We start from the raw sequence: 12,464 nt of genomic DNA on the forward strand, positions 1-12,464 counted from the left end.
TGGTACCTTTGGAAATGAGATTGCTGAGTACCGTGTGGCTCACATATTACTACAACACCAGTTGGAGGTACAGGTAAAGGTTACTTGACGCGAGCGCGTTGATTGATCATTTGGAGTTGCTTCTTCTTCTTCTTCTTCATCGATCTAGGATGGGTTCCAGGCCGGCAGCCTGGGATAGCAAGGATGGACGTCGTTTTCTTTTCTCGTTTGTTTTCGTCCGTAGACGGACCCTGATCTTCTTCATGATGTTTATGTATTGTACTGACGTGACTCTGATGTAGCATCTCGCGAGTGTAAGCCAATTCCATATATCTCATCTTTTCAGTACATGTACTTGTAACGATATCCATTCTTGCGGAACGATGAGATGCGCTTCTATCTCTGACGAGGCGCTCGTGCCAAATTGAGGATAGGATCGCATCTTGGGCGTTACAGGCGGTTTGTGTCGATCGAGTGGAGGCGCCGGATCCAGCTAAGGCGCTCTAGCGGGGAGGCACGGGAGGACGATGCCCTTCCCTTTGTGCCCCCACTTCCGGCGTCGCCGCCGCCGGCCACATGTAGCCGCCTCCGAACTCCTGGCCCTCACGTTGGTTGGGCTACTCGGTAAGGCCAATCCACTTTTATGTGTTCCAGAGGTCCACGTTGCATTGTAGTGATTCTTTATTTCAAGACCATACCGCCATTCCCGTGCGTCTACAGGTGAAAACTAAAGACACCTCCAGATTGGAGCTCAAGCGTCGTCCCCGTGTACATCTCGATCCTCGTCGCCAGGTTGCTACGCTTGCTACACACCATCACTGCCGGAGGGGATCCAACCACACTTGATGCGAGGCGACGCGGGCAGTCTACGAGGGGATCCAGCCAACGATGGCGACGCGGGCTATAGGTCTTCTGACGGATCTAGCCGACGCGCTCGAGGGGATCCTTCTTCTTTAAACAAGAACCCCATTTTAGTCTAGAGAGATTTGCCCGACAACTTGATGTTTGTACCACTTAATTAACAAACAAGTCAAAGGATTTTGTTTTCTAAAGAAAGAAAGGAAAACTTCAAACATCAAGATTTCCTTCTCCCATGAAGATAAAATAGTAAAACCTTTAAACCTGTGATTTTTAAATCCCTCTAATGCAACATGTAGACGTCCCCGTCCCTTCAGCAAGAAGAATGAGGCCCTGTTGAAACTACAAGCGGCAACCAACAATCCAGTTGACTGGAAGATACAAAAAGGGGACTTGCGGCCTTTTATCCCAGGTAACTATCCTAATTCATAGTGTCACTGTGTGGATGCTAGCCATTTTCTATCAATCATGAATTTTGTGTGCATATCTTCTATGTGGAGAGCAAAATAGCACCAAGGATGTCTTTCAGCCTTGCTATGTTATGAGAAGGTTATTTAATCATGGTTGTCTTTCAGTCTTTCTATGTTATTTTGTTCTTCACCTTTAACAACTATCTAGGATGTCTCCTGCCTGATAATTAGCTTATGATAAAGATAGTGTGCGCGCGCGTGTGTGTGTATTGATCAATTCGTCAAACAACTTGCTGATGGCTGAATCTCTGCTTCTCCTTTTCCTGCAGTGCCTGATGTTGCACGAGTTGTTGTTGATGTTGGTCCTAGAGCGAAAGTTCTCACAGCGGGTCGTCGCCATGTTGATCTACTTTGTGAGTGAACTTCACTCATGACAACATATTTCCATTGTTGTCATCTTCATACTTAGAAAAGAAGATTATTTCAGAACAAAACCTCTTATTTTTTGCTATAAGCTCATGGATGTGACAATATCTTTGCTGTTACAGAAGGGAGGTGGACTCTCCAAAGGCCAGTTGAGGTTTCTGCAGCTGAGCGTGCTGGGCTTCCCATTGTTGCAGGCACAACACTACAGGCATTGAGGTCCATTGGTGCCAAGTTTGCCGGCATCAGCAAGCCATTAAACGTGTTGGTCACCACTACTTCCAGCAGCGTAGGCCTATATGCGGTGCAGCCTACAAAGCTAGCAACCTTCATGATACCGCCACCTGCAACGCCCGCAACATAACTGCGTCTCTCACTACCCGAAGCCAAAGTCTCCCTTGATTTTGTTTCAGAAAAAATCTCGCTGGATACCCTCACCGCCCTAATCAGAGACCACTGAGGTCGGGAATGACTCTCCAAGGAACCAAGTGGTGAGTCGATTTGACATCTTCCTCTCCTTCTCTATTTTGTGCTCCTTCCGTGGTCTGTGCTCACATGTTTTTTTGCCTCATGTATTCGCCAGCTCGAAGCATGATTCGTGCATATCCTTTCTTATTCTGATTGATACTGTCCATGTTGTCGTGCTACTACTGATATTTTGTAACATTACAAAGAACATATGTAAGCCTATTTGTAAATGCTAAAAAGAGCCACTGAATGACAACCAATTATTCATCAGAAAAAACAAACACGTGAAAGCCAATGATTTCTTAATGTGATACTCTAACCATATTGGTGAATTAATTCATACATTTGCACTTCAATATTTGGCATTAGGGTTTTATGAATTATACAATGTTTGACGCCATGCCCTCCCTTAGGCACTAATCAAAGTATGTGTTTTGGTATATAACCTTTTTATTTGGTTATGCCGTTATCACTTGAATGTTCCTCATCTTTCTTGAACAATCCTATTAATATACAACTTTTCATGCATGCGTAGATTTAATTTGCACAATGCACCAAATTTCATATTTAATTTTAATTGTACTACGCACTAAATAACAACAAAATTTCTATCATTCGATACAATTTTATGGGCGCGACAACGCGCGCCTGTCGCGATCTAGTAGTATAGAAAAAACAGGCCAGAATAGGCCAAATATGCGAGTTTTGACGAGTTCCGTGTAACTCTACTCCGGGGTTCCCTTGACGTTCGAAACGCAACACGACCCATAAGTAATAGCAAAGAAAACTAACGGGAATAGGCCAAATGTGCGAGTTTTAACGAGTTCCCTTTCACCGGACCTCGGGGATCTCCGCACGTTCGGGTCATAGCGGGGCCCAAAATAAGTGAATAATAGTATAGAAAATTGATGAGAATAGGTCAAATCTATGAGTTTTGGCGAGTTCCCCGTAACCGGACCCCGGGGTTCCACAGACGTTTGGGTCGCCCTCGGACTCAAAATGAGTGAGTAATAGTATAGAAAACTAGCCATAATAGGCCAAATCTATGAGTTTTGGTGAGGCCCCCATAAGCGGTCCCCGGAGTTCCCAGGATGTTTGGATCATAGCGACACCCGAAATTAGTGAGTAGTAGTACAGAAAACTGGTGAGAATAGGGGAAAATGTGAGCTTTGACGAGTTCCTTGTAGCCGGACCCTGGGTTCCTCGAACGTATGGATCGACCCGGGACCCAAAATCAGTGACTAATAGTATACAAAAAGGCCAGAATAAGCCAAATCTGTGAGTTTTGACAAGTTCCCCGTAACCATACTCTGGGTTCCCGTGACGTCGAAATGCAACGGGGCCCAAAGTCTATGAGTAATAGCAAAGAAAACTAGTGAGAATAGGCCAAATTTGTGAGTTTTTATGAGTTCGCCATAATCGTACTCCGGGGTTCCCCTCACGTTCAAAACGCAGCGAGATCTAAATAAGTGAGTAATAGTATAGAAAGCTAGCGAGAATAGGCCAAATTTCTGAGTTTTGACGAGTTCCACGTAACCGGACCCTGAGGTTCCCCGAACGTTCGAATCGCCTCGGGACCCAAAAACAGTCAGTAATAGTATATAAAATTGGCCAAATCTATGAGTTTCTGCAAGGTACGTGTAAAGGGACCCCGGAGTTCCCCGGATGTTTGGATCGCAGCGGGACCCAAAACTAGTGAGTAAAAGTATAGGAAGCTCATGAGAATAGGCCAAATCTGGAGTTTTGACGAGTTCCCCATAACCGGACCACGGGGTTCTACTGACGATCGGGTCGTCGTGGGTCTCAAAATCAGTGAGTAATAGTATAGAAAACTGGCCAAAATACTCCAAATCTATGAGTTTTAGTGAGGCCCCCGTAAGAGGACCCTCGAGTTCACATACGCTCGGATCGCAGTGGGACTCAAAATCAGTTAGTAATAGTATAGAAAACTAGCCCGAATAGGCCAAATATGCGGGTCTTGACGAGTTCCTCGTAACTGGACCCCTTCGTTCCACGAATGCCTGGGTCGTCCTCGGACGCAAAATTAGTAAGTAATAGTATAGAAAATTGGCTAAAATAGGCCAAATCTATGAGTTTTGGCGAGGTCCCCGTAAGCGGATCCTGGAGTTCCCCGAACGTTCGGACCATAGTGGGACCCAATATCAGTGAGTAATAGTATTGAATACTGGCCACAACATGCCAAAGTTGTGAGTTTTGACGAGTTCCCCATAACCGGACCCCAAAGTTCTCCAAATGATCGGGTCACAGCGGGACCCAAAATTAGTGAGTAAGGAAACTCACGAGACTAGGCCAAACCTACGAGTTTTGACAAGTTCCCCGTAACCGTACACCGGGATTCTCTGAACGTTTGAATCGCACCGAGACCCAAAATCAATGACTAATAGTATAGAAAACTCAACAGAATAGGCCAAAGTTGTTAGTTTTGATGAGTTCCCCGTAACCGAACCACGGGGTTCCCGGACGTTCGGATCACCGGACCCAAAATGAGTGAGTAATAGTATAGAAAACTAGCGAGTATAGGCGTATGCGAGTTTTGTCGAGTTCCCCGTAACCGGACCCGAGGGTTCCACGGACATCCGGGTCGCCTCGGGACTCAAAATCACAGAGTAATAGTATAGAAAACCGGCCAAAATAGACCAAATCTATGAGATTTTGTGAGGTGCCCTTAAGCGGTCTCTGGAGTTCCCCGGATGTTCAGATCACAGTGGGACCCAGAATTAGTGAGTAAAAGTATAGAAAACTGGCTAGAATAGGGCTAAATTGTGAGTTTTGACAAGTTCCTCATAACCGGGCCCTTGGGTGCCCGAACGTTTGGATCGACCCGGGACCCAAAATTAGTGAGTAATAGTATACAAAAAAGGCTAGAATAGACCAAATATGCGAGTTTTGATGAGTTCTGTGTAAGTGTACTCTCGGGTTCCCCGGTTGTTCGAAACGCACCAGAACCCAAAATCAATAAGTAATAGCAAAGAAAACTGGCCAGAATAGGCCAAATCGGCGATTTTTTACGAGTTCCCTTTAACCGGACCTCGGGGTTCCCCGGACGTTCGGGTCGCAGCGGGACCCAAAATCATTTAGTAATAGTTTAGAAAACTGGTGAGAATAGGGCAAACCTGCGAGTTTTGACGAGTTTCCCGTACCCATACACCACGGTTACATGGACGCCCGGGTCGCCCTAGGACTCAAAATCACCGAGTAATAGTATAGAAAATAGCCACAATAGGCCAAATCTATGAGTTTTGGCGAGGTCCCGTAAGCGGACCCCCGAGTTCGCCGGACGTTCGGATCATAGCAGGACCCAAAATTAGTGAGTAGTAGTATAGAAAATTGGCCAGAATAGGGCAAAACTGTAAGTTTTGACGAGTTCCTCATAACCGGACCGTGGGGTTCCCTGAACGTATGGATCGACCGGGGACCAAAAATCAGTGAGTAATAGTATACAAAAAGGCAAGAATAAGCCAAATTTGTGAGTTTTGAGGAGTTCCCCATAACCATACTCTAGGGCTCCTGTGACGTTTGAAACGCAACGAGACCCAAAATCAATGAGTAATAGCAAAGAAAAGTGGTTGGAATAGGCCAAATTTGTGAGTTTTGACGATTTCCCCGTAACCATACTCTGGTATTTCCCTGACATTCGAAACGCAGCGGGACCCAAAATCAATGAGTAATAGTACACACAACTAGCGAGAATAGGCCAAATCTACGAGTTTTGATGAGTTCCCCGTAAGCGTACCCCAGGATTCCATGAACGTCCGGGGCGCCACGTGACTCAAAATCTATGAGTAATAGTATAGAAAACTATCGAGAACATGCCAAATCTATGAGTTTTGGCGAGCACACCATAAGATGGCCTAGAGTTCCCCGGACGTTCGGATCGTAGTGGGACCCAAAATTAGCTTGTATTAGTATAGAAAACTGGCTAAAATAGACTAAAACTGTGAGTTTTGACGAGTTCCACGTAACCGGGCCCTCAGGGTTCCCCGAACGTTCGGATCGCCTCGGGACGCAAAATCACTGAGTAATAGTATATAAAACTGGCCAGAATAGGCCAAATATATGAGTTTCGGTGAGGTACCTGTAAAGGGATCCTAGAGTTCCCCGGACGTTCGGATCGCAGCGGGACCCAAAATGAGTGAGTAAAAGTATAGAAAGTTGGTCAAAATAGGCCAAATATGCGAGTTTTGACGAGTTCTGTGTAACCGGACTCCGGGGTTCCATGGACGTCCGGGTCAGCCTCGGACATAAAACTAGTGAGTAATAGTACAGAAAACTGACGAGAATATGCCAAATCTATGAGTTTTGGCGATGCCCCCCGTAAGCGAACCCGTGAGTTCCCCGGAGTTCGCATCGTAGTGGGACCCAAAATCAGTGAGTAATAATATAGAAAACTAGCTAGAATAGGCCAAATCTGCGAGTCTTGACAAGTTCCCTGTAACCGGACCCCAGGGTTGCACGGACGTCCTGGTTGCCCCGGGACTCAAAATCAGTGAGTAATAGTATAGAAATCTGGCCAAAATAGGCGATGTCCCCATAAGCGGACACTGGAGTTCCCCGGACGTTCGGATCGCAGTGGAACCAAAATTAGTGAGTAATACTATTAAATACTGGCTAGAAGAGGCCAAAGCTGTGACTTTTGACTTGTTCCCCTTAACCGGACCCCAAAGTTCCCCGAACGCTCGGATCGCAGCGAGACCCAAAATTAATAAGTAAGAAAACTGACCAGAATAGACCAAGCCTGGGAGTTTTGACGAGGTCCCCGTAACCCTACACCAGGGTTCCCCGAACGTTTGAATCGTGATGAGACCCAAAATCAGTGACTAATAGTAGAAAAAACTGGCGAGAATAGGCTAAACTCGCGGGACCCAAAATGAGTGAGTAATAGTATAGAAAACTGGCTAAAATAGGCCAAATCTGCGAGTTTTGACGAGTCCCTGTAACCGGACCCGAGGGTTCCACGAACGTTCAGGTCGCCCCGGGACTCAAAATCAATGACTAATAGTATACAAAACTGGCCGGAATATGCCAAATCTAAGAGATTTGGTGAGGTGCGCTTAAGCGGACTCCGGAGTTCTCCGCACGTCTGAATCATAGTGGGACCCAAATTTAGTGAGTAAAATTATAGAAAACTGGCTAGAATAGGGCAAAACTGTGAGTTTTGACGAGTTCCTCATAACCGAACCCTAGGGTTCCCCGAAAGTTTGGATCGACCCGGAATCCAAAATCAGTGAGTAATAGTATACAAAACAGACTAAAATATGCCGAACCTGCGAGTTTTGTCGAGTTCCCTCTAACTGTACTCTGGGGTTCCCCGCGTTTGAAACGCAACACGACCCAAAATTAGTGAGTATTAGCAAAGAAAACTAGCTAGAATGGGCCAAATCTGTGAGTTTTGATGAGTTCCCCGTAACCGGACCTCGGGGTTCCCCAGACTTTTGGTTTCCAGCGGGACCCAAGATCAGTGAGTAATAGTATAGTAAGTAGTGAGAATAGGTCAAATCCTCGAGTTTTGATGTGTTCCTTGTAACCAGACCCCGGGGTTCCGCGGACGTCCGGGTCTCCTTGGGACTCAAAATCAGTGACTAATAGTATAGAAAACTTGCCAAAATAAGCCAAATCTATGAGTTTTGGTGAGGACCGTGTAAGCGGACCCCGGAGTTCCGAGGACGTTTGGATCGTAGTGGAACCGAAAATCAGTGAACAATAGATCATCTCTTAGCTATGAGAAGTCAAGTTTTATTTTTCTCTTCATTTCTCTCTACCGGTAAGATAGTTTAGTTGACATGCCTTAAGCAAACCCGTTTTTTTTCTTATTTTCTCCCACTTTCTGCTAGTACATCAGATCGATGTAGATTCATGTTTTGCTATTGTGTATTCCTAAGTCCTTTATTACTTTTGCACTGCCTTTTATTTGGTCTTTATTCCGTAGCTCGAGTCAAACTGAAAATTGATTTGGAGCATCAATAAAGATGTGCCCCTAATGATTTCTTCATCGCCAGGCTGACTATATTCAATATCTAATTTGTGGTTCCATAGTATGCCATTTTAGCCCTAGAGGAAATGTTGACCAGTCGCTAGCCTTTTCTTTCCCCTTTCACAAAGTGACTTGGGCAAACTCTTCCTCCCCACGATCTCACCGAGCTCATGGATTTATCCCACCTCTATGTGCCTCTCTGACAAACGAGGCGGGGAGGGAATCTTGGTGCCTTGGCTACGGTTAATGTATATGGTTTTAGTCCTCACAAGAGCGACGCTCGGGCGGTTGTTGATGCTTCATCTCGGAGACAGTCTTTCGGGCTCCAATCCTCATCGAGCTCGTTTATTGGGACAAATTATAATGAGCTCCGACGTATTCCCGCAGGCTCCTCGGGGCTGCTAGTTAGGGTTGTATCTCAGAGTGTGAGCGGTAGTGATATTTTTGGTGTTAAGTTCTTCTGATCTATGGCAACCACTTTGGCTTCAGGGCGCCGATCATTAAGGGTACATGCACACAGACTTCTCGGTTGGCATCAACATGATGAGGTCGGATCCAATATGAGAGAGAGAGGGAGAGGCGACATCGGCATGCCAACACTCGTTTGATGGTCCACATACCTCAATGCATTTTTATTATGTTTGATGCGCTTTGTACCTTTGATGAATCTTTTTGTAAATAAAACACTAGATGAAATGTTTACCGTCTCTCTTAAATACTTCTAACTCTACGGAGGAAGGCTCTCGCAACCTGGAAGGTGCAAGACTTCCTCTTGTTTTCTTCCCCTAACTATAGGTGATTAGGGAAAATTCCCCCCCCCTCCGTGATTCACCAGCGATCCTGTTGATTTGCCTTCCCTCTACTTGCCTCTCCAGCGGCCGCTGGCAGGGAGGAAAATTCCGGTGCCTTGGTCCTGATTAGTAGTTTAGGTTAGGTTTTGTTAGTCCTCGCAGATGCTGCGCTCGGAAGAACGGCGACACTTCTTCTTTGAGTTTGTCCCGGGCTTCGATCCTCCTTGAATTCGTCCATTTGGACATCGTCGATGGAGCTCCAACATAGATTCCTGATATCTTCTTGAGACGATGAGGTTAGGGTTTCACATCATGTGGCGAGATTTGCTGTAAGGTGTTTTAGATCTATGCAAGAGTTCAACAATGACGATTACACGAAAACTTCTCGACTGTAATCGATAAGGTCAAGCTGGCTCCAACAAGGGAGTAGCGACAACGACGCTGGGATGGCTCGTTCTGGTGGCAATAGTGGTCGTTCGATAATATCAGAATCTCTATTATTTTTATTATGTTTGAGAAGATATATACTTTTAATGAACTTTTCATAAGTAATATACTACTCCCTCTGTTCCTAAATACTTGTGTTGTGGTATAGAGGAAGTAGACCTGATCCTTTTTTGCACAGAGAAAAATAATACTGTCATTGACACAGACGGAGTAAATTGCATAGAAATATCACAATTGGAGCATTACATGCAGATTGATACCAAGATTCGTAATTTTTACATGTCAGTACCAAGTCTGGGGCAAGCCATTGTAAAAAGATCTAAATCATGTATAAATACGTATTGATGGTATATCTGACAGTTGGGGCCCGCCTGTCAGGTGCCGACGTGGCAGATTTTTTACAGGAACCCCTTGCTATATACTTAATCATATAAATGCCCTTTATTTTGCATGGAAAAAAATTATATAATTTTTTTCATAATTTTTTAACACCAAATCAGACTTTTTTGAAATTTTTCATCAAATTGTAAAGAAAAGGAAAAAAACAGGCCGTGGAGGAAAGCGAATCTGCGACCTCTTATGCACAGGCACGACGTCTTCGCCACCACACCATGGAGGCGCTCATCGTTAAAGGACCGGCAGGATACCCTTCATACTATCTTAGGCATACCGAGCCGACTGGTTTGGCCCAGCAAGGCTGCGCGCTGAGTTACAATAAAAAATAATATGTAACTGTTAAAACACGCAACTATTAAAAAATATGCATATTATATGTTACGAAGCTGCGGGAATCGATACAAACATTGTGTATCCTTATTATATTAGTTAAATAGGCAAAATAAAAGGATATGCCCAACAAACATTTTTTTGAGTTACTCGTATATGCAAAAATAAACGCACAGTCACTTAAAAAGCTTGTGAAATGTATTAAAAATATTTGTGTAATCATAATAAATTTTAGAAATACATTTAAACTGTTTAAATTTTGTTAAAAAACTCGAGGTGTTTATTGAAATGCAAAATGATTTTATACAATAGTATGTAAAAATGTTCATCATATCTTAATATAATTACTTATTATTATAGATACCATTGTGTAATCAACTAAAAAACAAATTTATTCGTCATATCTATATTTTTCTGAACTTTTTTCGAAATAAACATTTTGAAAACAAATAATGTATTAAGAAAATGTTCATCATAAATTACAAAAAAATCACCGCGCATTATTTCAAATGTTTTCATATCTTAAAAAATTTCAACATACGTTACAAGAATTGCTTATTCGCATTTAAAATATATTCATCATATGACTCAGCGCATTATTTTTTATTATAACTCAGCACGCACAACTTCGTTGGGCCCAACGAGGCGGCCCAGCATGCCCGATGTAGTACGAAGAGTATCCTGCCGTTTCCGAGACGGGAGCGGCCCTGTGGCGTGGTGGTGATGACGTCGCGCCTATGTAAGAGAGGTTTGGGTCCGATTCCTGTCACGATCCGTTTTTTTTCTTTTCTTTGCGGTTCGACGAAGTTTTTCAAAAAAGTCTGATTTGGTGTTAAAAAATTACAAACGAAAAATAAAAATTCATATTTTTTTTTGAAATAAAGGACATTTATATGTTTAAGTATATGGTAAGGGGGTTTTCTATAAAAAAAACTTGCCACATCGGCACCTGACAGACGGGCCCCATCAGTCAGATACACCGTCAATACATATTTATACTCAGTTTAGATCTTTTTGTAACGGCTTGCACCAGACTTGGTACTGACATATAAATATGCGAGCGCACTCTCAAAAAGTCAAAATAGGAAGGAACCCCACGTGCTTGTGAAGACAACCGGAAAAAGACCACGTGTATTTATTGACGTTTAAAAAAAATCATAACTTTTGATTCGAATGTCGGAATTTAGATCCGTTTTTATTATTGAGTTTCTCGCAACAAATTGTTCAAAACTAAATCTCATATGAATAGATTTTAACGAACTTTATTTTGAGCACCTTTGTATTATAGAGGCAACTTTAGTGCTATGGGCAGGCAACTTCTTTCACCAGAGTATGACACCTAAACCAATCAAACTTGCTTTAGAATTCAGATCCGTTTTTACCGTTGAGTTTGTAATGACGAGCTCTTTAAAAACTAAATCCCATGCGGATTGCTATCAACAAATTTTCTTTGGACAACTTTGTGTGCAACAGAGACAACTCCAGTGCTATAGGGAAACAATCCATTTTTTTTGTCTAGTAGGACTACCTATTAGGTTGGTTTGTGTAAAAACCGATAAATCACATAAAACATGAGGTGTATTTAGTGTTACATACAAACAACTTCACTGTACTATATGTACCTATGAATTTTGCTAACATTATCCCAACTTGCATATTGTGGTTGCTCAGTTGTCTATTATGATGCTCAGTTGTCTACAATTGATCCTCAGTTGCCTATAAATAATATGAAATAGCCTATTATTGATGCCTAGTTGACTCTCGTTAATAATTAATTGCCTATCGTTGTTTGTTAATTGCCTAACTTTGTAAGCTAGTTGCCTATAATATTATGAAAAATAATGATACAAAACTTTATTATATTGTAGGTAACTAATGTGCAAAGTTAGGCAACTGAGTAGCAATGGTAGTCAACTGAATACCGATGGCAAACAACTAAACATCCATATTAGGCAATTTCAAAGTCTTTGTGGGCAACTAGGTCTCCACTGTAGGTAAACTGATGAACAACGATAAGAAATTGAGCAGCTGTGATAGGTAAGTTGGGATAATGTTAGCAAAAGTTCACGGGTACAAATAGCCTAGTGAAGTTAATTGCATGTAGCACTAAAGACGCTCATGTTTTGTGTGATTTTATCGTTTTTAAACAAACAAATCTAACACACAGGCCTACTTGACTAAAAAGAAGGAGTTGCTTCCCTATAACACTCGAGCTGCCTCTGTTGCATACAAAGTTACCTAAAAAAGTTTATCAAAACATACCCATACGTGATCTAGTTTTGAAGCATTCGTCGCGAGAAACCTAGCCGTGAAAACAAATCTTAATTTTGACACTTGATTCAAAAGATATAGCTTTTTTTTAAAAAAGGA

Source organism: Hordeum vulgare, chromosome 4H, assembly GCF_904849725.1.
Source record: "Hordeum vulgare subsp. vulgare chromosome 4H, MorexV3_pseudomolecules_assembly, whole genome shotgun sequence".
Classification (NCBI taxonomy): Eukaryota; Viridiplantae; Streptophyta; class Magnoliopsida; order Poales; family Poaceae; genus Hordeum; species Hordeum vulgare.